Source organism: Panicum virgatum, chromosome 2K (assembly GCF_016808335.1).
Source record: "Panicum virgatum strain AP13 chromosome 2K, P.virgatum_v5, whole genome shotgun sequence".
NCBI classification, from domain to species: domain Eukaryota; kingdom Viridiplantae; phylum Streptophyta; class Magnoliopsida; order Poales; family Poaceae; genus Panicum; species Panicum virgatum.
This window is the reverse complement of record NC_053137.1, coordinates 14363939-14390329: the sequence shown is the minus strand read 5'-3', so window position 1 is coordinate 14390329 and position 26391 is coordinate 14363939. Positions and strand designations below refer to the sequence as shown.

The 26391-nt window shown below is 44.9% G+C and overlaps 1 long non-coding RNA gene across 2 annotated transcripts; it reads left to right on the top strand.

Moving 5' to 3' along the window:
• Window positions 1–2151: 2151 nt before the first annotated feature.
• On the top strand, window positions 2152–21969 carry LOC120668135. Of its 2 annotated transcripts, XR_005672255.1 has the most exons (4): window positions 2152–2460; window positions 2583–2646; window positions 3116–3187; window positions 21774–21969. It is a non-coding gene; the product is annotated as an uncharacterized LOC120668135 (long non-coding RNA). The 2 variants fall into 2 exon arrangements; XR_005672250.1 differs by lacking the exon at window positions 21774–21969 and having other exon boundaries at window positions 2162–2460; window positions 3116–3500.
• The last annotated feature ends 4422 nt before the right edge of the window (window positions 21970–26391 follow it).

Genomic DNA, 26391 nt, shown 5'->3' with positions numbered 1-26391 from the left:
TGGATTTCATAATTGGGACCAAGACCATACTCCTTCATCGCGTCCTCATATATACCGCACCGCATCGTGGATATCGATACTAGCCCCGAATAGCAGTGTTTTCACTGAAGAATCAAGGTTAACGACATATTCATGATCCGAAACATATATTTTTTAAACTTCTCGATGGTTTCCATATGAGCCCGAATAAATACATCATTAGAGTGCCAAAATAATGCAACTAAATGCATAACAAATACCAAACTAATTAACCATGCCACTTGAAAAAAATCCCTATAAATTATCCACATTGAAACTATCCAATACACATTCTCCAAATTCAAGTAATGGGTTCTATACATCTCAAATCCATCCATAAATCATAGAAAACATGCTCATTCTATATATTTCTAAAAATCACAAATATCTCAAACTACAGAGCATGAAACAAATAATAAATACCATCAAATAAGATAGGAGGAAGTTGCAAACCTTTAGTGCACTTGGATGAGTGAAATCTCCACAAAACTTGAGAAAATAAGGCAGCACCTCCTCTCTAACTCGCAATGGGAAGAAAGCCCGAGCTCGGTCAAATGGTTGGCTTGGGCTCGGGGAGGAAGAAGACGAGTTGATTTATAGTGGGCAGATTAGTACCGGCTGGTGGCTCCAGCCGTGCTAGAAGTCGCAATTTAGTACCGGCTGAAGCCACCAGCCGGTACTAAATTGTTCGGCTCCATTTAGTGCCGGCTGGAGCCACCAACCGGTACTAAGTGGCCACCTAGCCGTTGCGCCCGGCTGTCGGTGGGGCACTTTAGTGTCGGCTGGTGGCTCCAGCCGGTATTAAATGGCTCAAGGCGGTACTGTAACTTTGGCTCGGTACTAAAGATGCACGTTAGTACCGAGTCAAAGTGCGCCCGGTACTAACCTCTGCGGACGAATGAACAGTTTTCTGGCAGTGGTTAAAAACTAACCCAAGCCGTGAGGGAGCGCGGTGGCGGTTTAGAAACCCGTGGGTTCGATAGCTACCAGTTGAACCCGCTGCCAATTACAGGAAACATACTTACACGAGCGAAATAGCTAGTAGCTAGTAGGAGTGGCAGCGGTGGCACCAGCTGTTGCAGTTGAGAATGAATTTTTTGATGACGACGCGGATGGGTGTGAGGTCGCTGGTGTTTACGAGGCGCCGCATGGAGATAGACTCGCGAAGGCACATTGTATTACTTGAGCCTGAACGTGCTACACGGTTCAAACCAGACTCAAACCAGCCCGTTCTTGATCTCCTGAAGCGGTTTAACATGGACTGGTTACACGGGTTGCCCGAGTTGAAACCGGACCATGTGCAGAGCGAGCCACACTCCTTTTGCGGAACTGCCCGAAACCTAGTACTACAGAGAGTTGCTCGGAAGTACAACTGAACCATAGTGAGCATAGATGTATATCAATTGGGCCGGGTAGCTAGCTTCCTGACACCTTCTATTCCTATATATATGGGCTATGGAGTTATGGACAGCACAACATTACGTGATTGCTTTTCAATACGGCAAGATGCTAGTCTCCGGGTAACTCTTTATTCTCGAACAAACCTGTTTTAACTTTTAGTTTACTTACTTCTGCTCCTTGGCAACTAATGTTGAGACGATGAGTTATATGTACTACATAACTAAGGGCTGAAGAAAGGCGAGGAGTGAACAGTGAAGTACTACTACTTGTCCGTAATCCATATAAGATGGCGATTCTGCTAAGAGTGTTTATTTCTTGGTTGGTGGCGGGTTTTGCTGTTCCGCGAGCGCTCAGCCAGGACCGATGCTAGCGGTCAATTTCCGACAGGCACGGATGATGGCAGCTTTTCGCTCTACCGACTAAAGGACTCGACTTTCTTTCTTTTTTTCTTCCTTCCACTCACCTAGCCGATTTACGTAAATATTTTTTTTCAAAAAATTGTACATACAACTTATACAAAAAGAAGCAAAACTTATATGACAAAACGAAAACTTATGTATATATATTTTATATTAAATAGTAGTACTATATGGTACCCTGCTACTGAATAAATTATTTATTGAGTACTTCCGCCCACCTGAGCGCGACCCGGTTTTCTACCTGCGGTTTTTTCACCCGATCCACCCCGGTTTTCCCCCGCGACGGTTTCCAAACCGCACCACCCACCCCCACCACACTGAAGTGGCCGCCCAGCTCAGGATCAGGATCGGTTCTCCCGTCGCCGTCGCTCAGGTCAGTCCTTGCCGTCGCCCGCCAGAATCCTGCGACCTGACGCGCCGGAACCCCTCGCCTGCCTTCTGCTCGGCAGGATGTGGCGGACCTGACCCGCCGAACTCCCCCTGCCTTCCGCTCCCCAGGAAGCGGCGGGGCGTGGCATCCAGCTCCCACTCCCGATCCATCTCCGGTTGATCGGTGTTGGACCTGCTGCAGCAAGGCACCGATTCTCTACACCTTCTACTCCAACCGCTTCCTGTAGTTAATGTTGGATTAGATTGTCTCCACCATTAATTTTTTTTGATTGAATACTACTTCAAGTCAGGCAGTTAATATTGGGTTAGTTTGTCGATCACATTGCCATGCTAACTGAAACCATCCTTCTCTAGAACGGGAAAGGCAGATTTCTCGGATGACTCGTCATCACTGATGTCCTCCAGCGCAGCGAGTCAGGTGCTCCTCTGTTCTCACCTTCGTTCGATCCCCATGCTGTTGCTTGAATGCCGACGTCTGTGGCGACGATTTGTGATAGAGGATAGGTTGAAGAATTAAATCGAGTAGGAGGCGCACCTGCTGGTGTTTTCAGCCAATCAGTATTCGATTCCCCTTGTCTGCTTTTGATTGCCGGGCGTAGGTGGCCACAATTTGTGATAATGTTCGGAGGTTGATTGAATAATTAAATTCAGTAGTGGGTGGACCTTCTTTCAGTCTACTAGCAGTCCCAAATTTAGTGACGACTGGGTGAAATAGCAATCAGTTCAGCTTTGTTCCCCAAATTTGGTTACGTGAGCATTATGAAGTATTTTTGGCATGCGTTGGCTAGTGGAGGATTTCTTCAGCTAGGACTGTAACTATATTCTAGTAATGCTTCTATGTGCTCCGAATCGTCTACATGCTCTGAATTATTTGCTATCATTTGTAGGTGTTAAACTGTTTTTGTCCTCCGAATGACTGGGTTAGCAAGCCACCGGCGCTTACTTTGAATTCAACCTCGGTCAGTACTCAGTACCTCAACCACCTCTCTAATTACGTTAGCTCAAAATGTCATTCTTATTTCCTTTTTTGTGAAATCTATGGATCTATTGCATCACATACTGAAGAATTTCAGAGCCACTATGCCATGCTCTCTTTGTATATGAAGGGTTCCAGCGTATGCCTAAACAGTGCTCATAAACTCTGTAAAGGAAATTTAGTTTTAGGCACTGCATACATAAATAGGACATTACTTTATGTTCTATGATTTGCACACAGAACTGTCATTGATCAAATCAGATGATAAGAAATAAAAATTAAGTTGTCGGATACTACCGATCAAATTGGTTGACAAAAAACATGAAACTAGTTGTAGGCAATGCACATTGCATTACTACTGATGAATTCTGCTGACAATAAACCTGCTGAAATATGATATTACCATGGTATCCTAATCAGAGCTGGTTCCATTGCTTCTTCCCACTTTGGTATTGTTCACCCGAGGGATGCTGCTTAGATTTGCCTATCCAAATTTGGTATTATGTGGCTAGGTGCAGACATGATTTGGTTTGATTGCCTGATGCGTATTAATATATTTGGATCAATATACTTTGCTAATCATTATAAATGTTCTCAAGCTGGACTTGAAAAAAGCGTGGTTCGTAATACTACTTTTGGCCTAACTATATTCTCTTGGTCGATTTCTTTATAAAGACCTGTTTTTTCTTTTGCTGATTGATATTGGATATCTCCCAAGTGACTATCTAGGAGTGAAGGCTTGCTCAAGAAATGGACACACCCAATAGCATATCAAATTCTACGTCTAACATAGGTGCTTCTGCTTTGTGGCATTGAGGCAACACAAGGACATTGAGTCAAATCATGAATTATAAGATTTTTTTTTATGGCAAAGAGTCTTTCTCTTTTGCCGATAAGAATTCCGGTGGCTGAGTTTTGGGAAATTGATTTGCGAAGTCCAGTCAAGAGCATCTAGGCAGGAATGTATTCAGCACATTTTTTCTTCTGTGCCATCATTCACTATGTTCGCCGTTTGGTTCCTCCAGCTAGCCAATAGTATTTTTCTCTCACATAACTCCAGCACCAGTCTCCAGCCACCAGCCAGCCAACAGTATTTTTCTCTCACACCACTCCAGCACCAGCCACCAGCACCAGTACAGCGAACAGAGTGATTGTCGTCAAACGGCAAAAATCTAGTCTTTTTTGCCATTAGGCAGATGTGTGTTACTGTAAAAATTTCGATTGCAATTAGTCAAAATACCAATGTGTCAGATTAAAGTATGAAATAAAGAAGACGTGGCTTACGTCACGTAAGAAAGCCATTGAGATCACAAAATTTACAAAATCATATTTTTAATGCCTCCAACCCGTGCAGTATGATTGCTTTGATGGGATTGCAGCACTGTCCGTTCTGAACATGACTTTGTTTGACCGAGCTTCACCAGATTCCTCACTCCCCAGAAAAACCACTAAACCCATAAAAGAATAGAAAAATCACCAGAAAACCGGCGTCCGTGCAAAACCAGGCAGACACGTGGAAAAAAAACCGCATTGCCGAGCGGCGAGCGCCTGGGGACGGGCGGCGCTGGTGGTGGGGCGCTGGTGGTGGGCTCGGTGCTCAATAATATTCAATACCTAGGGTATCCATTAGCGAAGTCCTTATATCAAAAATTTATATATATAACTTATCCGAAAAATGCAAAACTTATAAAAAATTATATGTATAACTTATATACACATAAGTTTTCCATCACATGTTTTTTATGAAAAATCAATGAAAAAAGAAAAAATAAAAAAGCAAGCACTCAGGTTCCGACACCAGGTCTGCGGTCTTTGGAGGAAAAAGAGAATAAAAATTAAAAACTTTGGCGGGACCCGCCACATGCAGTGCGGTGCGAGCCTAGCACCTGGCAGTTGGTGGCCAGCAGGAGATTTGATGCCTTTTGTATTACGTAATGATTGGAGTTATTTATCCTAGACAGGCTTGAACAATTCATGCCTACCACCGCGTATCGATTCGGCCCTCGGAGCCTGCTGGAGATGAGTGGCGACCGGCGACAATGCATCCTCTGCCATTTTGTCGAATAAGACATTGTTGCATTTGGGGAGATGATGATTTTGATTTTCATGTCAGGCCGGTCGGCAAAGAGACCATAGGAGAGTATTATAGTTGAGGCCTGCCCCTTGACTTGGGCTTTCTGCACTAGACTTGTTGCCAGTTTTGGTGAAACTGTTACATATTATTGTATAGCAGGTTATCTCCGGGGAATGTATAGCTCCTCAAATACACCATGCATGCAGCTGCACTTCTCAGGACGAGCTGAGTTGTGCCTCGATGCTTCGCAATACACAATAAACTCAGTCCTAGCGGTGGTAACGCAAGGAAGGTACCACGGATGTGAACCTTGTCAGTCATCACTGCAGAAAAAAAATGCTCACCAAAAGAGGTAGCACAGTTGTGAACTGTGCACTGATGAATCAAATTGATTATCTTCACATGATTTATGTCGCACTTTCCTGGATTAAGTAATTACCAAATTGCTCATAACTCAAAGAAACTAACTATATAAAGTTTTTTTTAGGGTAAACTAACTATAGAGTTGCATTGATTGAATTCACGAACAAGCGTTCAAAAGATTATTATGAATGGCTCACGAATCAGCATACTAGCTCCTTCACATGGAACTTTAATGCATCGTTTATGTGTTCATATATGAATGGATACAAGTTGCCACTGAACAATGGATTGTCTTCAATTCATTTCGCGTTTGACAATGAAGTCAGTACACCAGATCTTCACATGGAACTTCAATGCATCGTTTATGTGTTCACAGCAAGTTTCCTGGCACCTTCTACTCCTAGATATATATACAGAACGCCGAGATTGTGTTCACGACACAAACCAGCTAGTTTCTGTTTAAGTTTCAATTTATTTGAATATGTTCTTCGTCAATGGCAACAGAGAGTATATGCAAGGACTGAAAACAGAAGGGTGACTAGCTAGCATTTGTCCGTCACCTATGTGAAAGAAAGGTGATGGATATCAGTAGACAACCGTCACCTTTCTTGGTGACCAGGGCCTCCGTGTGAGGTCTTCGACCATCATCTTTGTCTGCTCTAGGTGACGGGCCTATAACAAAACCCGTCACTTATTAGTATTTAGAAGGTGACGGGCTTCAGTTTAGCACCGCCACCTTTCTCGGCGACCAAGCCCCCCGTATGGGGTCTACGATCGTCACTTTTATCCAACACATGTGACGGTTAGCTCACGATGCCCGTCACCTACGATTCTAGATAAGTGACGGGTTGTGCTTTACTGCCCCGTCACCTAGTGAGTATACAGAAGGGACGGGTTTGGTTGTTGCCCATCACCTTAGAACCTGACACCTGGAAGCTGAAATTTGTTTCTTAGCTGCATCCTAGAGCACAACTAGGATTTGGCAGCCTTCTTTTTGATCCAGCAAACACAAAGAATAGAATTCAATTGATATCTCACAAAGCTCACATAAGAAACAACCAACAACTGTACATGACAAACTATATATTGTATATCTGCACTACAAATTAATAGTACACATATACAATAATCACATGAATCGAGAGTACGTCCATGAAAGAATTAACAGTACACATATACAATTATCAGTTCAGCTGTGACAATGGAAGTCACCTTTGTCGCTTATGACATCTAGAAGCAAGAAGGAGGCAAGCTTTTCTCTAATAGCCAAGAGCTGCTTGTCGTCCAATTGCTTGTCTGGATGACCCCGCACGTCCTAGCAAAAAGTGACAGTCAAATGATGAGTACTTGTACGACAACTATATATAAGTTGATGCAGCAAGCGGTCAGAGATATATTTGACAAAGGCTTACTTTTGCTCCTTTTAAGGTTTTTGAAACTTGAAGCAAGGCGGATCATGTGTATGCAACATAGAACCCGCATACATTTTCAAGTCTTTACTGCATGCACTGCTAAAGACGATATATACTGTTAGGACAAATATATTATTTAGTGAAATCATGAAAACTTAGTATGCAGGAGGTCAGAGATATACCGAAAAATCGGTCACGTGCGTCAATTTGGTTTTTGGAAGACAGTGCTCGGCTCGAAAGGTGGAGAAAGCACTGCATTAGGCGTTATGGATGTCGCTAGCTTCAAATTAAATAGGTGACAGGCTCCAAATGAGAAGATTGCAAATGTGGTAACTCAGAGATATACCTATCACTAACCGCCTTGATGCTGGTGAAGTCTCGTTGTTCTAGAGTGATGCCATCGTCGCCGCATGGTCTAAAGGAGTCCATATACCACACTATTTTCCACTTCGGACAGATGATGACTAGGAAATAGTGGGAGCCTGTGTGGTGCACGGCAAGCAGACAACTTGGTGAAAACTTCAAGACCGTTGAGATGGCAGACTGTACGTGCTGCGGATCCGAATTGATCACGTTGGAAGAGAAATCCTGGGGGTCAATGAATGCAACACCAAGTTCACGGTTCTTTGATTCTCTGGCCAATTGCCTACATACAAATACATTAGTTTTCAGGAAGCTGACATAGAGTTTAGCATTACGAAGTAATTAAGAATGAAAGTGAACAATCTTTTGTGTTATATATACTCATAGTGTCAAGCAACGAATGAGGAAGATGTCCAAGGCATCGAGGTTGAAGACGTCGTACAGATCAGACCAAGAAACGGAGAAATAACCACGCCCACTGTGCAAGTCCTCAGCCTTGAAGTGACCCACGATTGACGTATTATCATCGTTGGCATGGGTTATGTAGTGCTTGTGGAGTCCCTTGGTATTCACCCCTGCAGTGGCTAGATCTAGCTCTGACAACATTGGCTTGCCCATCACAAACTCGGAGTGAGCAAAAGTCCATACATTCTTTGCTGCTGGTTCCTTGGGTGCCGCCTTACCCTTTGATTCCGTTGCCTTCTGTGTTGGTTCCTTGGGTGCCGCCTTACCCCTTCTCTTTTTCTTTGGGTGGCTGGTCTCTTTTTCTTTGGTGCCCCAGGAGGGTCGTCGCATGCTGCGGCATCCTTCTTCACATTTTTAGGATCAGGTGTTGGGGTGCGTGGCCGCTTTGGGGCATTACTAGTTGACGACCGACCAATGGGGGGGATGAGAATACCACTTTTCTTCTATTAGATCCGCATGGTACGGGCATCCCCCAAAGTATAAATGTCGGCTTCTGGCAGCGGGATGGGCAGAGCGACATCCTTGGCGTTTTGGTGGACAAAATCAATCTTGACCATGACATACCCATCCTGCACTGGCACCATGTGACATTCCTTGTCCCCGGGTTGTACAATCCCCTGTGCTAGCTCAATCAATAAAGTTGAGTAGCTTCCAGTTATAATACTGCAGGGGGTTGGAACATTATTGAGCATTTCAATTGTGCCCGGCTCATCAAACATAGGACCAAGGCTGGGGGAGGGGATCCTGGGTTCGGCACGCTGCGATGACCGGGGAAGGGGGGTTAGACAAGGCTTCTTCTTCTTCTTCTTCTTCCCCTTCTTCTTCTTCTTCCCCTTCTTCTTCTTCCCCTTCTTCCCCTTCTTCTTCTTCCCCTTCGTCTTCTTCTTCCCCTTCGTCTTCTTCTTCCCCTTCGTCGTCTTCTTCCCCTTCTTCGTCTTCTTCCCCTTCTTCTTCGTCTTCTTCCCCTTCTTCTTCTTCTTCTTCTTCCCCTTCTCCTTCCCCTTCTCCTTCCCCTTCTCCTGCTCCTTCTCCTTCCCCTGCTCCTCCTCCTCCTCCTCCTCCTCCTCCTCGCATTAGTTATGAATCTTGAATTATTAAGATTTGTAAAAATAATAACCTAAATAAATCCAAACAAATCTATCCGACGGCCGAGCCAAATTTCACTTGAACTTAATAGGACGCGCGTAAAAAAACTCGCTGTTCCACCTCCTTGGAGGCGCAACTGCTCTTGCCACGGGCCGCAGCTAATAATGCTGCTTCAACATCAATCCCTGCTGCCCTGAGTGTAGCAAATATGTCATCGTTTATCTCTTGTTTCAGTTGGTCAGAATCCACAGCAGATGACCGTTTCTTTTTCTTCCACAAGCCTTCATGTTCTTTGCCGAAGGCTTCCTTCCAACCCCTTGAACTGGAGACTCCACGCACGCGACCGGTGTGCTCTGGCGTATCAATGGCAGTGGAGAGGATGTCATGTTCTCTTACACTGCTTTCATGATCCTTCACCTCGATCACCCGGTCGGCCAGCCTCTTGGTACCGTCGCTACTCTAGGTGATTTCCCCGGTGGATGGTGTTGGACCAGCCCTGGCCCTTAAATATGGCTCTGATCGCCCAGGAGCCTCCAGCCGCCTCTGCGCGGCAACGAGCGGCGGTTGGCTGCCCGAGTGGCGGCTGATCGAGGGCAAATATTAGGTTAAGATCAACAGGTGACGGGCAATGTTTACAGGTGACAGACGTCGTTGTAGTCCGTCACTTATGATAAAAAGCTCACGTCACCTTGAAATGGTTACAGGTGACGGGCAACGTTTACAGGTGACGGACGTCATAGTGGGCTGTCACTTATGATAAAGAGCTCATGTCACATTAAAATCATTACAGGTGACGGGCTCCATATACCGCCCGTCACCTATCTTTCTCTCTCGAGAATCGCAACCGCCGCCTGTTTCCCACGTCACCTTCAAATGGTTAGAGGTGACGAGCTCCACATACCGCCTGTCACCTATCTTTTTCTCTTAGGAATCGCAACTGCCGCCTGTTGCCCTCTCCGCAACCGCGCGCCCGTTCGAATTCCGCTGTCCCTTTCGCATTCCGCCGGCCCTATAAATACTGCCTCCTGGCCTCTTCTTCTTCTCCACTCGCCATGGTTGCCATCACCTAAGATCACACAACTGCTCTCACGCGCAGTCGCCGCCGCACGCCGCGATGTCGGGTGGCTCTCCCTCCCGCCGCTCCTGCCGCCGCCGCCGCTTCGTTCAAGTGGCGGACTCGTCGTCCTCGTCGCCGTATGCCTCCCCCTCCTCCCCTCGTTGCCATCGCCTTCGTCCTCCGTCACCTCCAGCCCCAGACCCTCCACCACCTTGGGAGACCTCCTGTGAATGCGCCAATCGTGCCGAGCGTCGCCGGATACGTCTACGCCATCTTCATGGTGACCCTTTTTATAAATATATATGTATATATAATGAACTTCTGGCTGCTTGTTATCTCGCAACAATCTCGCAATTTGCAAGCTTTTCTTATCTCGCGCTATTCTTAGCATTGTTACCTCGCAATTTTCATCATTTTATTAGAACTGCGGCGATGTGTCCAACAAAAATGGCTAAGTTTGTGGCCACTGGTAAGATGACGTACACATAAGTGACGAACTATACGCGTAATGCATCACCTTTCAAGTAGCATAGGTTAAGCGCATCACAAGACGCGGTGACGGGCTAAGTAAATGCCGTCACCTTCGCAGCTTTTGTCATGGCCCATCACCATTGAATGTAATCTAGGTGACGGTCAAAGAATATGGACCGTCACCTCCGCAGCTTCAGTCATGGCCTGTCACCATTGAATGTAATCTAGATGACGGTCAAAGAATGTGGACCGTCACCTCCAGTATAGGTGACGGGTGTTGTTAAGACCCATCATCTATTCTGTCTCAAAGGTGACGAGCCACGTTTCTGCCGAGGCCTCGCGAGGCCCAAACTTATCCGAGGGTGACGCGCGGAGATAAAGCCCGTCACCTCTACTTGTGGGGTGACAGCCAACAACGGCAGGTCACCTTTGTACGCGTCACTATAGCCCATTTCTTACGTAGTGAATTTCCTTATTAACTGTCGACCCGATAAACTAAATTGACCACACGATTAACGCAATAATAACTAAATCACATGGACATTGTGGGGCACAAGGGGTGGTAAAGGGCCGACAAATTTGACCTAGATAATTTAAGGACCGGGTTTTAATTCTATATAATTTTGAGCTAAAAAATTAAAGAGAGAAATTGGACTGTGTAGGGCCATGGCCATTACCATCCCTAGACACAAGGCGCAAGGAAAGGCATGGAAGCTGTGGCTGCAAGCCTGCAGGCTCCAACCAATAGGAGCCGCGCACTTAGATGCAAATATGCAATAACAGCATGAGCCTGGATGACAGTAAGAGCATCTTCAAGAGTTTGCCATATTTTACTTGGCATATCTTGTGTTTTGCCAACTTCTAAAAAGATATGCCAAGTAAAAAAAGAGGTTATCTCCAACAGTTTGGCATAATTCACTTGTCAAATCCAGATCTAACTTACATCAGGAACCCTGAGAGAAACAAAATTATATTTATGCCATTCCACCTCTTGAAAACTTAAATCAGGAACCCTTCTCTGTTATTTTTTTTTTCACCCTCCCACCTGACTAGAAACCACGATGCCAACCGCGCACCGCGCGTGTATATTTACGCGCTGGAGGCTGGTTTTTCCCAAATTTCCAAAAATTGCCAAGTCTTTTGCCAAACTGTTGGAGGAGTATTTTTAATATTTTTGCAAAAAATCAAAGATGGCAACTCGATTTGCCAAACTGGTAGAGATGCTCTGAACTGATCAAACGCAGACATCACTGCCCCACTCGTAGCCATCGAGACGCCCTGCGATATGAAACGGGCGCATGTTGATCGCACCCTGACATACTGCACGCGGCCCATGACGCGGTTACTGCTCCCCGTCGCTTGACCTGCTGCTTGCGCATACGAGGTAAGCCTAACGGGCATGGGTATTTCTTTCTCTTTATTTTTGGAAAAAATGGTACTTCTAAACCTAATGTGCGTGCGCTGGTTCAAGTTAGCTAATAGTAGATATTCCTATTAGCTTGACATTTATAATGTAGCGTTTGCTATTCTCACAAAAAATTTATACATACTTGTGCCCATAACCAGCAGGTTAGATAACACAATAATAATGAAAGGAAACACCTGCACACACATCATTTCAAGTTTGAAAATTATGCAATGAACTATTTTGACTACATATTTCTTCATTTTTTTGAGTTACATTGAACTTTTTCCCCTGACCCAAAAGAAGTAAAAACAGACTTGAGGCGCCGGGGGGGAGGGGGGGGGGTCTCATGCAGCTAATTTAGGCATGGTAGTCTGTGAATGTGATAGCTTCCTAAGTAGCTGAGTTACAGTAACCCTAATTGCTTTTTGGGCGTGTTTTGCCGTAGGGCATTAGCTTGCACACATACTCTGAGATTAGGATGAGGTCTGAAAAATAAGTCCTTTGCATGTCCTTATTATATGGTACGAAGTGACATGCTTCATGCCCAATGAAGGATGCATAGCCAGAGGGGAGGTCATTTTTCCTCTACCCAGCTGATGGTCTGCTGTTTGGAGTCTGATGAGCATAAAAACTCGTTGTGTTGTGCCAGACTGGAGTACATGATTTAATTTTGTTGAGCTTTTACAATGATTGTAAAGTACCAAAGGGTATTTTCAGGTACTTATTCCTTTAATTTTTTTCTGGCCATTGATCTATGGAAATTAAATTAAATCAGTACTTGGTCCCATTATTTTTGGTACTTGGTCCCATATTTTTTGAAGTACTAGGTACTTCACCCTAGGTACTTCTGGGTACTTCCTACCGGTTGGTATTTCCAACCGGTACCAATGACCTTTTCCTTTTTTTCCCAAATCCAGTTTTGTTTGTTATATTTATTACTGTTTATTCTATTATAATTGCTAAACGCACTCAAGCTCTACAGTACTCTACGTTCATTGGTCGTTCGTGTTCGTTTTTAGAGAATATTTGAAACTAACTAAAAGTGAAATGCGAGCATATAATTAAACTAATTAGATGAACTAATATATTTACAAATTTACAAACATCAAGGCATAATGTTTAAAAATATTTACAAATGTACAAGTCATGTTAGCCGTCCAACTACTAGTCCCCTCAGGATGTCGATGGAAGTCCTCTATAGATGTGACCGTCGTGGTAGAACTCGCCTCTAGGATCCAAGATCTCGTTCAAAATGAATCCAGCGAGCTGCTCGCACACGGTGTTGATCCGATCAGTATAGTAACATTCATCCCCCATTTGAGACATCTATCATTTAGGAAAAAAAACATTAACATTATGTGCGTTAGTACAATTATGAAAATATACTAGTAAACGGTTTGGACGTACTCTCGTTTCTTCATCAGTAGCCTTCCCGCATGGAGTCATGATGTGCAAGTAGTCGCATACGTAGTACCCGCACCAATCAGTTCCTTATTGTTGTCTCGCACACTTAAGGAGAAACAAATAAATTACTCAATTTAGAACAATTTGGGATTATATACTTAACTAGACAAATCTTTATGAATGAACATACCGGATAATCCATGTTAACGTTCAGTTCGGGCCTCCATTGACCACGTCCTTTGTTATTTTTCACGAACTTTTTCCAAACCCTGCGCTCAAAGTTAAGTTTGATATTCAGGAATTGTTATTAACAGAAAAATGATTTGATTGTGCAAACTGAACTTACCTATTCAAGGGGTCTATGATATGTTGGATTGCGGACTTTGGATTTCTCATTGAGTCAAAGACTATAAGATTGCTGGTCTCTACGGAAAGTATGAGTAAAATCCAATGATAACTGCAGATATAGATAGGATATATACATAAATGTATTAGACAACTTAGTATTTATTTAGTAATATAACAGAGGTTTGAGTCGATCAAGGCTTATCCAAAGTTGTATGGTATGAATATATAGGATTTGTAACTTTGCCTAGTCAACGAATCGTACATGTTTTGGCACGTTTCCTTGTAACTTTCGTTGATCAATTTCTGGTTGACTAGCAAAGGAGACATGAAGCCGATCTGATGGTGTCATCCATGTTTTCGGCTTCTTTGGGTCTCCTGTCTAAACGATGCAATAGAAATTTTATAATGCACACATATAATTATGTTCTTGTTAACAAAAAGTATTAATGTAGAGGTAAGTGATACTTACAAAACTCAAATGGTGATGATAGAGGCGTCGAGGGCTTGTCGATGGTAAATGTGATATAAATTTTGGAAGTACACCCAGAAGTCGTCCACCCCGCGGAAGAAATCATGGTCATGATACTTGACTCCAAACATTTTCCCTTCGTCTTTCGCCATTCGCAGGTACCATCTATGCAAATTGAACATCTGCGTGCCTAGACTTTTCTCCTCTTCCTCAGTGACAAAAGGTTTTCCATTCTGGAATGGAGTAATAGTGCGAGCGACAGGGATTTTTGCCTCCACATGCTCCGTTGCCTCCTCTAGCGTTAATCCAGTTTCAGAAAGAAATATTGCGGCCTGTAGGTCCGCCTGGAGTTGTACGTCCGTCGGGTATAGGAGTGGCAACCCTGGCACCCGGAGGGGCTCGAGTTCTTTTTGTTGTGTGCCAAGCTGAGGAATGGTCTTGCCACATTTTTTCTTCAGATTTCTCACCTTGTGTTCCTTTGTCAGAGTACGATCATAGTCCGAGGGTAAGCTTTTCGGTTTTGGTGGGTTATATAGGTTTGCGAGAAGCTTTTTCCCTAGTTCTAGAGGTACCTTTTCCCTTGGCGGGGGGACTTTAGGCTTCAATTGTTCTTTTATATATCGAGCAATCTACTCTTCCAACTCCTCAGCGGTTTTCTCGTAGGTTAATTGTCTTTCGACCGTTTTTTGCTTCTTCTTTGAGGGTGCAGCCGCTGGGAGGGATGCTGTCTTTTTCTTTCCCTTTTCTGGTGCAGGAGGAGTTGGAGTACTCGTGGCCCTTTGCGCCGGCGGAGACGGTGGTGAAGGAGGTGGCAGTGGGGACGGCGGTGAGGTAGGCCGCGGAGACAGGCGATCAGTCTGCACGGGAGCTGTTGTGCTTGCAGTAAGTTTGATGTCGGCCTTGCGCCATAGAACGACCCCGTGCAGTGCATCTCCCAATGTCTTCTCTCCATCCCCTCCAACGAAGTCGAGCTCAAGATCCTCATTGTTTCCAACTATCTGCTCGACTGTGACGGAGGTGTAGCCAAGGGGTATCGGCCTTCCATGAATTGTAGTAGAAGGATTCAGGGGCAGGGCTGACCCGTATGCGACATGAATGGATATATTTCTTGCTCGCACATGAAGCTCGCACGGTGTCGGCATGGTGACATCATCCACTGGATACCTCTGGTCATCTACTGCCGTTGGCTCAATCTGGGGTTGCTTTTCCGCTTGTACGTGGGGCGTCGCTGTGGATGCACAGCTGCTGCGTCGCTGAGAGGCCGGGCTTATCACAACATCTGGGTGCGACCCAACAGTGCCCCTTTGGCTCAGAGCTAGTTGCACCGCCTCATTGACCCTGGCGTCCATTTGAGATTCCAAGGACGCAACCTTCTTGTTCATCTTTTCTTCTATGGCACGAAGTTTCTCTTCCTGTTCGGCTTTGCTCATTCAGTGAGTCTTGTAAGAGGGATCTCCGGCCCAAGCAACTTTCCATGGGACCACGCCGATGCCGCGGGCTCATCCAGGGTGTTCCCGATTCTTTAATGCCCTTGTCAGCTCATCATTCTCCCTTTGAGGATGGAATGTTCCTTGTTGAGTCTCATCTATTGCAGCGACTAGATCGCGGGACACTTCTTGCATATGCTCGGGCACGACCAAACTTCCATCCAACTGGTTTAGTGTCACGCCATTAGCAAATAACCACCACTTGGATCTATCCGGCCAATCCCAAGTCGTCGGCCTGATGCCTCTATCCATAAGGTCCTGCTCCATCTTCTGCTATTTTTTAACTAACTTCTTGTACCCGGCAGCCCCAAGGTGGTGGCTGTACTTCTTATTTGCTGCATTCACCTTGCCTTGTTCGGATCTTTTTTGGGCTTTCTCTGATAGTTTGTATTGTTTGAACTCCTCCCAGTATGGTTTAACCTGAGGAAGATCGTCCCAGTTCAGCTCCTTATCCTTCTTGATGTAATTGGTGTACAACTTCTTCTTGAAAGTTGCAAAGGCAAGGGCCATCTTTCTCAAGGCATATTTTTGTTAGGTGCATCACATCAATTGCGAGGCGGACGTCTAAGACTTCCCAATAAGGTAACTCCCAAAAAATACTCTTCTTCTTCCACATAGGTGCACGTGCAGCACGTCCGTCATCACTCTGCACTGATCTGCTGTTGGGCCTTTTCCGAATACTACTTTTATATCTTTGACCATTTCAAACACCATTTTCCCACAACGGTGCCTAGGCTTGGTACGATGATCTGCCTTTCCATCGTAGTGAGCATGCCTCTTCCTTAATGGGTGCTTGATCGGAAGAAATCGACGATGACCCATATACACGATCTTCCTACAGTGCTTGAGGTACATGCTGTCGGTTTCTTCTAAACAATGGGTGCATGCCCTATAACTCTTATTGGATTGTCCGGAGAGGTTACTTAGTGCTGGCCAATCGTTGGTGGTTACGAAAAGCAACGCACGCAGGTTAAAATGATCCTCTGCGTGCGCATCCCACATACGAACACCCTCATCTTTCCACAACAATAGAAGATCCTCAATCAGTGGTTTCAGATACACATCTATATCGTTACCGGGTTGCTTCGGGCCGGGGATAAGCACCGGCATCATAATGAATTTCCGCTTCATACACAACCAGGGAGGAAGGTTGTATATACAGAGTGTCACAGGCTAGGTACTATGGCCATTGCTCTGCTCACCAAAAGGATTCATACCATCCGTACTTAAGCCGAACCTTATATTCCTCGCTTCATTTGCAAATGTTGGGAATGTCATGTCCACTTTTCTCCACTACGACCCATCAGCGGGGTGTCTCAACATATTGTCTTGCTTACGTTCTTTTTTGTGCCATCGCATCAATTTAGCATTCGTTTTGTTCATGAACAAACGTTTCAGATGTGGTATTAGAGGAAAATATCACATCACCTTGGCAAGCACCCTCTTCTTGACACGCATCCCCTCAACGTCGCCTGGATCATCTCGATGGATCTTATACCGGCATGCGTTGCATACAGGGCATGAATCCAAATTTTCATACTCACCTCGATATAGGATGCAGTCATTAGGACAAGCATGTATCTTCTGTGCCTCTAATCATAAAGGACAAACAACTTTTTTTGCCTCGTATGTTGTCTCCGGCAAGGTGTTACCCTCAGGGAGTAAGCTTTTTATAAGTTTCAGCAACTCCTCGAATCCCTTGTCAGACAAACCATTTGATGCATTCCATTGCAATAATTCCAATGTGGTACCCAACTTCTTTTGGTCTTGTTTGCAATCAGGGTACAACAATGTTCTGTAGTCCTCCAACATACGCTTCAGATCTCTTGATTCCTTTTCTGTTTCGCAACCTTCCTCAGCTTCGCGCAACATCTGACCAAGATCATCTTCTACAACGTATCCTTCAGTATCTTCTTCAGGCTCACCCATTGCAGTGTCGTTGAAAAAGGAATTATAATTGGCTGCAAAGTCAGGAATCCTGTCCTCTTCTTCTACATTATTATCCAGCACAATTCCTCTTTCGTCATGCTTGGTCCAAACATAGTAGTTCGGCATGAAACCACTATTGAACAAGTGACTATGGATGGTTCTTGATGATGAGTAATCATTCTCATTCTTACAGAATTTGCATGGACAACGAACGAAACCACCATACTTATGTTTCTCGGCCGCTTCTATGAATTCATGCACGCCATCCATGAACTCCTTTGAACGCCGGTCGGCCATGTACATCCATTGCCGACTCATCTGGGTCCACAATACATTTATATACATCATTGTACTGTACAAATAGTTCGTTCATACTACCAATTTATAACAATATATTTATATAATTGATAATGCATATAACTATAATAAATAGATGCTATTCACTTATCAAATAAATTGAAAAAACATATAAATACAATAATTTGATAGTATTCAAATATCAAATAAATTGATAACGTATATAACTATAATAAGATGCTACAAATAAAAATAATTATCACATATATAAACTAAATCAAGTAATAACTGTTTCTAAAAATTAATTGCTAAGTTATAAAGAAAAATAACTAACCTTTTCTTCAAAAAAAAGCAAAAATTCGCCTCTTCTCACCCCACTCAGCTGCCATGAATAGTGAGTTCACGGCAGCATGAGAGGGGGAGGGGCTGGGGTATTTATAGGCTCGGGCCAAAGGCACCGGTTGATTTCAATGACCCGGTGCTAAAATTAATTCAATAGCACCGGGTCAAGGCACTAACCGGTGCCTTAGACCCGTGCTCCTGGCAGCTGCCACGTTTCATTTCCATAGGAACGGGTTATTCCTATAAACCGGTGACTTTATCGCCGTCTTCATTTGGTACCGGGTGGTGGTTCAGACCGGTTCATATGGTCATGCATTGGAACCGGTTGGAACCACCACCCAGTGCCAATTGCCCTCCACTAAATCGGTCGATGGCCAAAGGTACCCATCGGTACCGGCTGCAACAGCAGCTGGTACCTTTGGCCAGGACCGATGGCCCATTTTCTAGTAGTGGAGTGGATGTATATATAGGGCGGTGCTAGTATGCTCTATATCGTACCTTTTTTTTTTCATTAGTCCAAGACTATCAGAGGCTCCACTATTGGTTCATTAAAGATAGCGAAAACCCGAAAAGAACAGGCCGGGTACTGTTCCACTATAAACTGTAGAATACACTTTAAGCACTTTATAAACATTGTCTGCCGTCACTTTTTATCGCCTTGTCACTTGGTCAGTTGGATTGCATGCCCTCTTCATTGAAAAGAATGTAAAGTATCCATTATTCAAAGGCCACATGTTATACCAACATGGATGAATTGGTATATTTGTCACTACTGGTCTATAGAGGGCTTCCTTCATTAAACGACACTATCAATATGACCACTGTGATCATCCACTGTGTCAGGGATGACTAACCATTCCAAAGTATTGGGTGGAGATCACGATGTTGTGGATATGTAATATGTTACAAGTATCGGTTAGGGGGAATCAGCCCCCCCCCCCCCCCCCCCCCTCCCTAAAATCAATGGATACCCTCCTAAGCTCCTTTCTATTTTTTTGGATGAAAGAATGGAGAGGAAGGGAGGAGGAAGAAGAAAGGGAAGATGAGCCCCCTCTACATGTATGGGCTAGATTCGCCACTGCTTGAATTTTCTGGTTACCATGGAGGATAGAGAGCACTCAACTCCCCCAACGATAGACTCCACACGCTGGCGATGATGATCGCCAGTATTGAACTGATGGAACACGTGATGCGCGCACTGGCAGCTACGAAGAGAAGGTTCGCGTAAAAAATGGTGGTTCGGAGATGGAAGCTTTATGCTCCATTATTACGATGGCAACTATACGTGTTGCAGGATTGTTACAAAGCAGAGGAGGAGGATTACAGATAGTTGCGCCCAATACATTCCATGATTATTTGCATTTGTATACAGAAATGCAACTGAATTATAGTATTCAGCTGCGACCCTTATTGCAGTGCCACAAAATTTTGGGGGAGCAAGAGACCCATAACCACCGATCCGGCATCATCAAAAGTTTGGCAGCTCGCCGTTGCTTATTTCTGCTTGGTGAGGTTCTTGCTCAAAAGTTGGGCAGCTCAAGTATAGTTCCAAAATACCCATTTGTGGTTCTTAGTTTCCTGGTGCCTCCAATTCCCCAAGGCTAGCTAGCTATCCGCAACGTAACGTTTGGTAACATAAAAGATGCCCCACGAAAGGGTGAACTAACAATGTTCAAATAGGGTAATTGCTCATGCATATAGAGCAAATATATAGATATATAAACGAAGCAGCTCTCATTGCTTGATGCGCCAAGGTAGGTGGCACAGTGAGTCATACCACTTCATTTGCTCTGTTCTGGCGGAATATTAAACGGAAACTAGCAATACGCTGCTCGTATTGCCAGAATTGTGATTAGTTGTTGCGTAAAATGTTCATTACACACATGGCCCACGTGGAAGTGAGAGGATGAGAGCAAGTGTGGGTTGGGCTGGCGAGTTAGTAATGGGCTCGGCCCAGGAAGAAGAAAGTGAGCCGGCAGGTAAGAGAAGAAATTACCCTAAAAAAAAGGTAAGAGAGGAAATAAAATGGTTTATTTTGTCTATAAAATTCCTAGTAAGGACTTTTTTTATCAAACTTGGTTTCACACTTTTCAAATATTGAACTTTGGTTTTTAAAATTTAAAATGATCTCTTAGAAAGTTGATTAAACCCTGTTCCCATGCATTAAATTCATATTCATTCATCAAAACTGTGCACAAGGCATGAATGGAAAAAAAGTCTTTATACCCTGTGCCCCCTTGTCAAGTTAATTTTAATTTATAAAAAACTATATTTCCTTAAGTAAAACTTAGATCTTACACTAATTATTCCAATAAAATCTTTACATTGTGAATTTTCAAAATAGGGTGAGATATCTCAAGAAATGGACTAACATGCCATTACCCATTGTTTATGCAGTGGAATAAAATAATTGTATCTCGTGCTCCACATGCAAAGATACATATGTTGCAGGTATCTATTATAATAGTTGCAGTCACAACACAATAAATGAAAGTTCACAAAAATGTAGAAAATTGATATGCTCAAAAATGTCGGTGCAGCTATATATCGCTTGCGCTACAAATTCTTGACCTAAAAGAGCACTCGGCCGGCGCTTGGGCTATTTCCACTACTAGAAAACACACCAAAGGTCCATCTCAAAAGTACCGGTATGAAGATGAACCGTTTATCTTCATACCGGTACTTTTGGGGTGGATGGAACCTATGGATGAGCTTTAGGTACTTATTGATAACACCAACTTGTACCTAAGGCTCTCCACAAGTACCGGGTGGTAATTTTTACATTAGTACCGGGTGGTACCACCAACCGGTGCCTATAGATGAGCCTTAGGTACCAGTTGGTGTTACCAACCGGTACCTTAGGAGCCTTAGGTACCGGTTGGTGTTACTAACCGGTACCTTAGGCTCATCCATGAGTTACTTTTAAAAGGAAAATATCTCTCTTCCCATAAAAAATGATGTGTAGGTGAGATGGTAAGAAAGGTGCACGTGAGGCAAGAGATCCTGAGTTTCAATCCCGACTAACCTTTTTGACAAAAATACTTTGGTAAGAGAGCCTTAGACACCTGTTCTTTTACCCGGTGCTGATGACCATAGCCTTAGGTACCAGTTTTCGGGTACTGGTTGAAAAAACCGGTACCAATGGCCCTCTTCAGCCGGTGCCTTAGGCCTCATTTCAAGTAGTGTTTGTTACCTTATTTGGCCCAATAGCGGTGCGGCTGTTTTGGTGCCTCGGTTTCATAGTGGAAGATGCCCCAAAAATGCTCCTATCCACAGAACAATTTGTTGTCCCGCACTTGGGACACTTGTACCTCATACCCAACTTAATTAAACGGTCCCAGTCCTCCAGCAGTGTTAAAACCTTGTCTAATGTATTGTTGTAGCATACAGTACAAACACTACAACCAGGTAAATTGGGCTTCGTACCTAGCTAGTTTCCTGACACCTTCTATTACTATATTTACAGCATTTTGTGATTGTTTTCCATCAGCAACAAGCCAACAAGCTGCTATACTATATATTGTACTAATTATGGAAAAAAAGATGAAGTCTATGTATAACTTTCCATTTATTTGCTTTTTTCCTCCTGGGCAGCTATATATAATGGTGACAAAGACTTAAGGGCTGAAGATAGGTGATCGGCAAACTACTAGTACTTCATATTCATATAAGACGGCGACTCAGTTAACTGTGCTTAATTACTTCCTAGGTGGTGGCCAGAACTCCAGATCAGATGAGATGTTTAAGTTATATAAATAATAGAGAAATCACTCTTGGTTAACTGTGCTTATTACTTCCTCGGTGGGCTGATTTGAGCTGAGCAGAGGTGCAGTTTGCTGCGTAGGCCGTCCGAGGGAAGAAACGGGCTGGATATGGTCTGTGAAAAAGAGAAGAATGGACGAAAAATAAAATAAAAATGGTGTTTAAGAAGGGTGAGTTGGGCTTAACCAGAGCTTACTGTAGCACAACATGAGCATATAATGTTTACTGTAGCATAACATGGGTAAATCATGGACTAATTAGGCTTAATAGATTCATCTCGCGGATAAGCCTCTATTTATGCAATTTATTTTGTAATTAGCCTATATTTAATACTTCTAATTAGTGTCCAAACATCCGCTATGACGCGACTAAAACTTTGATCCCTAGCCTTTAAAAAGACCCTCGGAACAAGTACACTGGTACACATAAGTAGTCTCCTAGGTTACCTAATGACGTTCCACGTATAATTTTTTATGATGCAGAGAAGAAGATAAAATGGTTGCATATTGTTTGACGAGACACATCATTTTATTGAAATAACTTTTATGAAATGTTCAAAAGAAACTTAAATCCCCTTCATTAAGAAAGCTTAATTACAACAATGATCTACTTGAAATAATCCAAATCACTTAGAAACACCAGAAATAAAGGTGAAGCCCACATGTCCTAGGTTCTTCCATGGTCAATTTTGTAATTATGATTACATGGCTTCGAAAATATAGCATGTCTCAATAAACATTGAACAACTCATCGATTTATTTGAATATTTGTAGTTAAAAAATTAGTCATCAAACAAACCCTTCGTCTGTTTTCTAATGCACTAAATCAGATAGACAAGACATCCAATTTTGTAATTAGGGCTTGATAGCTCATAATAACAAGATGTAGCAACAGTCACATTTTTGAACTGGTGGGGCCTCGGCTCGGTGCTCCAATGTGTTGATTCAAGAGGCCAGCCCTTGATGGGAAGATATATATGATTTAGGAAGAGGGGTCTCTGATGGTGAGCCATTCATCGCGATGTGATGCTACAGAATTGAGTTGATCCTGAAGAATATTTTGACCGGTTATTGTCTTCGGGCATGAGGTGAGGCCAACCCCGGTCAGAGCATCACACAGTGACTAGAAAACTTAGAGGATTGTAAAAACACAGGGATGACAGGATGAGCATACTGCATCTAAGAGTATTGTAAAAACAGAGGGATGACATGATGAGCATTCTGCCAGCCTCCTCTCTCTGCTGAAGTCACGATTCCATCATTCCACTTCCATGTGTCCATCATATAGGTACATTTGATATTGTGAAATATGAGGCAGATAGATAAACAATAATGCATATATGACAGGACGAGGATTCCAAAGCATGCAGGGAAGATGGCAGAAAATTCAAAGTTTGCCATCTTGGTAAGTTAATTCTTCAGGATTGTTGAACACCCTTTGAGGCAAAACTCTTTAACTATGGGTAGCAGAGTCCATCAAAGACATTCGGGGTCTAACCATCTGGGTCTATGACAGTGTCGTCGTACTGAACTTCTTGTATCAGACTTTGCTTTGGGTATAGGTATCTATTTTGCGCTACACCACTCCAAAGCTGCACAGGCAGAGTCTTCTGGTCTTGCCAATCGCTTATTTCCATGAGGACCAATGATCCTCCTCTCACCGTCCATTTAGCCCTAGAATGACGCGATAGGACACTAGACTAAAGCAGATTTCCTTTTCCCTTCCATTCCTCTGTAAGAATGTTTCTTATTTTATTATTCACTCTACATCACGTTGCTCTTTCTTCTAGTTCTAGCAGAGAGACTAGGCATATGGGGAAGCAAGGTGGTAACATCACATATATAATGACACTTAGATAAGAGCTGTGTTGTACGCTAGATGTGTAGTGTACATTTGTACAACGATGTGGTACTATGGTACTTTGTTCAGCAGCAGTGCTTTTAGTTGATAGGTAAATACAGGAAAGCACTATGTGGATTCCTATATTTCCTCCTGCATTTCGTTCTCATGGGAGAAAAAATTCTGTTGTACTTCAATTGTATCTGAAGCTAATATTTCTCGACAGGGACTTCAAGTAACAAGTGATAGCCTTGTGGTGACTGTTTTAGTCACCTCGGATGCACTGCACTTGCGTAAATAATCTCAGTGATGACCAGTAAACTGAAAGGAATAAAAAAGTACTAAACTAACTACAATAATTAAACTTTACATATTTTTTTGTCCGTGCAATGTGTTGTGAGGTCAAGTGGTAAATGATTGGTGATGGAAGTATCACATGATTTCAAGTGGTAAATGATATGTGTGATGTAATCAGGGGCGGATCTAGAATTGAAGTAAAGGGGGGGCTGAGTTTCCCATCTTCTTCCTCTCTTTTCCTTCTTCTTTCTTCACCTTTTCTTCTTCTTCCTCTTCATTCATGGCTAGAAATTGTAGGGGGGGCTCAGGGGGGCTCCAATGGACTGCATGGGGGTAGGGGGGCTCCAGCCCCACCTGCCCCCATGCTGGATCCGCCCCTGGATGTAATCCAAACCACTTTGAAACACTAAAAATAAAGGGGAAGACCACATGCCCTGGTTTATCTAATCTGCTGAGAACAGGGGCCTCTACTTGCTACTCCAAAGTGTTGACTTCAAGAGGCCAGCCCTTGGTGAGAAAGCTAAACCACTGAGGCCGAAGATATGATTTAATCAGGAAGAGGGGTCTCTGGTGAACCATTTATCGCGATGTGATGCATGCTATAGGACTCATGATCCTCTAGAATATTCTCGGGCATGAGGCCAGGGCTCCAATCAGTCAAACTGTCAAAGCATCAATCCTGACATAAGGAAAGTTATATTTGCTACTGGGCTCAACGGTGACATAACGGCGATAGGTTGAACACAAAACTAAGAGGATTGTAAAAATACAAGGATGGCAGGACGAGCATCTATCCTGCATTTGATAGTGTAAGGATGATAGGATCGGACGAGCATCTCTCTCTCTGCTAAAGTCACGATGCTTCATTCTACTTCCAAGTGTCCATCATTTAGGTACAGTTGATATTGTAAAAATATGAGGCGGATATTACAAATAATGCAAATATAACCAGACAAGGATTCCAAAGCATGCAGCCTTGCAAGGACAATGGCAGAAAATTCAAAGGTTGCAATCTTGGTAGGTTCGTCACATGGGTAGAAGAGTCCAAGTGATTCTGGGTCTAGCCCTCTGGGTCTAAGACAATGTAGTCATTCTATATATGATTCCCCCGCGGCTTCGTGGGCGCGCAGCCTATCCACGTCAGCGAAAATTTCACCGTCCCTCCGATTTGTAGCTGACGGTAAAGATTGGTTCTCACCGGAGCAACTGTAGCACCGTCTACCTCGTCGACGCATTCACACCAGAGTAGCAGCCGCGCACCGTTTTTTTCCCGCGTTCGCACCATCCTCACACTTGCTCTGTCATTTACAGCGGTGGAGTGACCTCCTTCCACGAAGTTTCGTGTGCGAGGGCGGTCTCCAATTTCCTCCCTCCCATTCTCTCTCCCCCCACCGCCCTTCCTCCTCCCTGCTCGCGCCGCCCGCCCACCCGCCCGCCCCCTTCCTCCTCCCCCGCCGGCGCCCCCAACCTCCTCCCTCTCCGGCGCCGCAGCTCGCTCAGCCCCTCCTCCCTGCGCCCCTCCACCACCCCTCTCCCTCCCTCCTCGCGCCGAGCTGCAGCGACGAGGCCGGGATCCAGGGCCCCTCACCGGATCCATGGCAGGGCGGTGGAGGCCCGCGCGGTCGCGTGGTGGAGGCATGCCATGGCCGCGGCGCCTTCCTCTTTGTGGAGGAGCAGGGGCCCGCCATGGCCGCGGCGCGCGGCCGTCCTCCCTCTCCCTCCCCCTCCCCTCTCTCTCTCTCCCTGCTCCCATCCTTGCTCGCTCCGCCGGCCTCCCTCCCTCCCCGCGCCGCCACCGGCCATGGCTCCCTCCCTCCCCGCGCCGCCGCCGGATCTGGTGCCCTCCCTCCTCCTGGGCCGAGCGGGGCCATGGCGGCTGCCGGATCTCGCTCCGGCACAGAGGAGGCCCGCCTCAAGCTCGGCGGCGCGGCGGAGCCCCGCGTCGAGGCCTCGGCGCGGCGGGCGAAGCTAGGTCCGGCGCGGACGGCGGAGGTCGCGACCTCCTTCATCCTCGCCGCAGCGGGGTAGCCATGGCTGTGCGAGCAGCCTGAGCTATCTGCCTCTTGAAGCATCAGGTCTCTTCCTCCTCTCCCCCATCTCATTGCCTTGCTCGCCCTCTCCGACCCCACGCCAGTCGCGGCGGCCAATGCGCGGGGGTGAGGTGGCGACCGCCGCGGGTGTGTCACGGTGCTGTGGGCTGCGTACCTCGTCGGCGCGCACGCTCGTAGCCCTGCTCGCCCACCGCCGCCGCTCCTCCTCCTCGCCGCATGTCACCGCCATCGCCCCACTTCTGCCGCACGCCCCCTCCACCCCG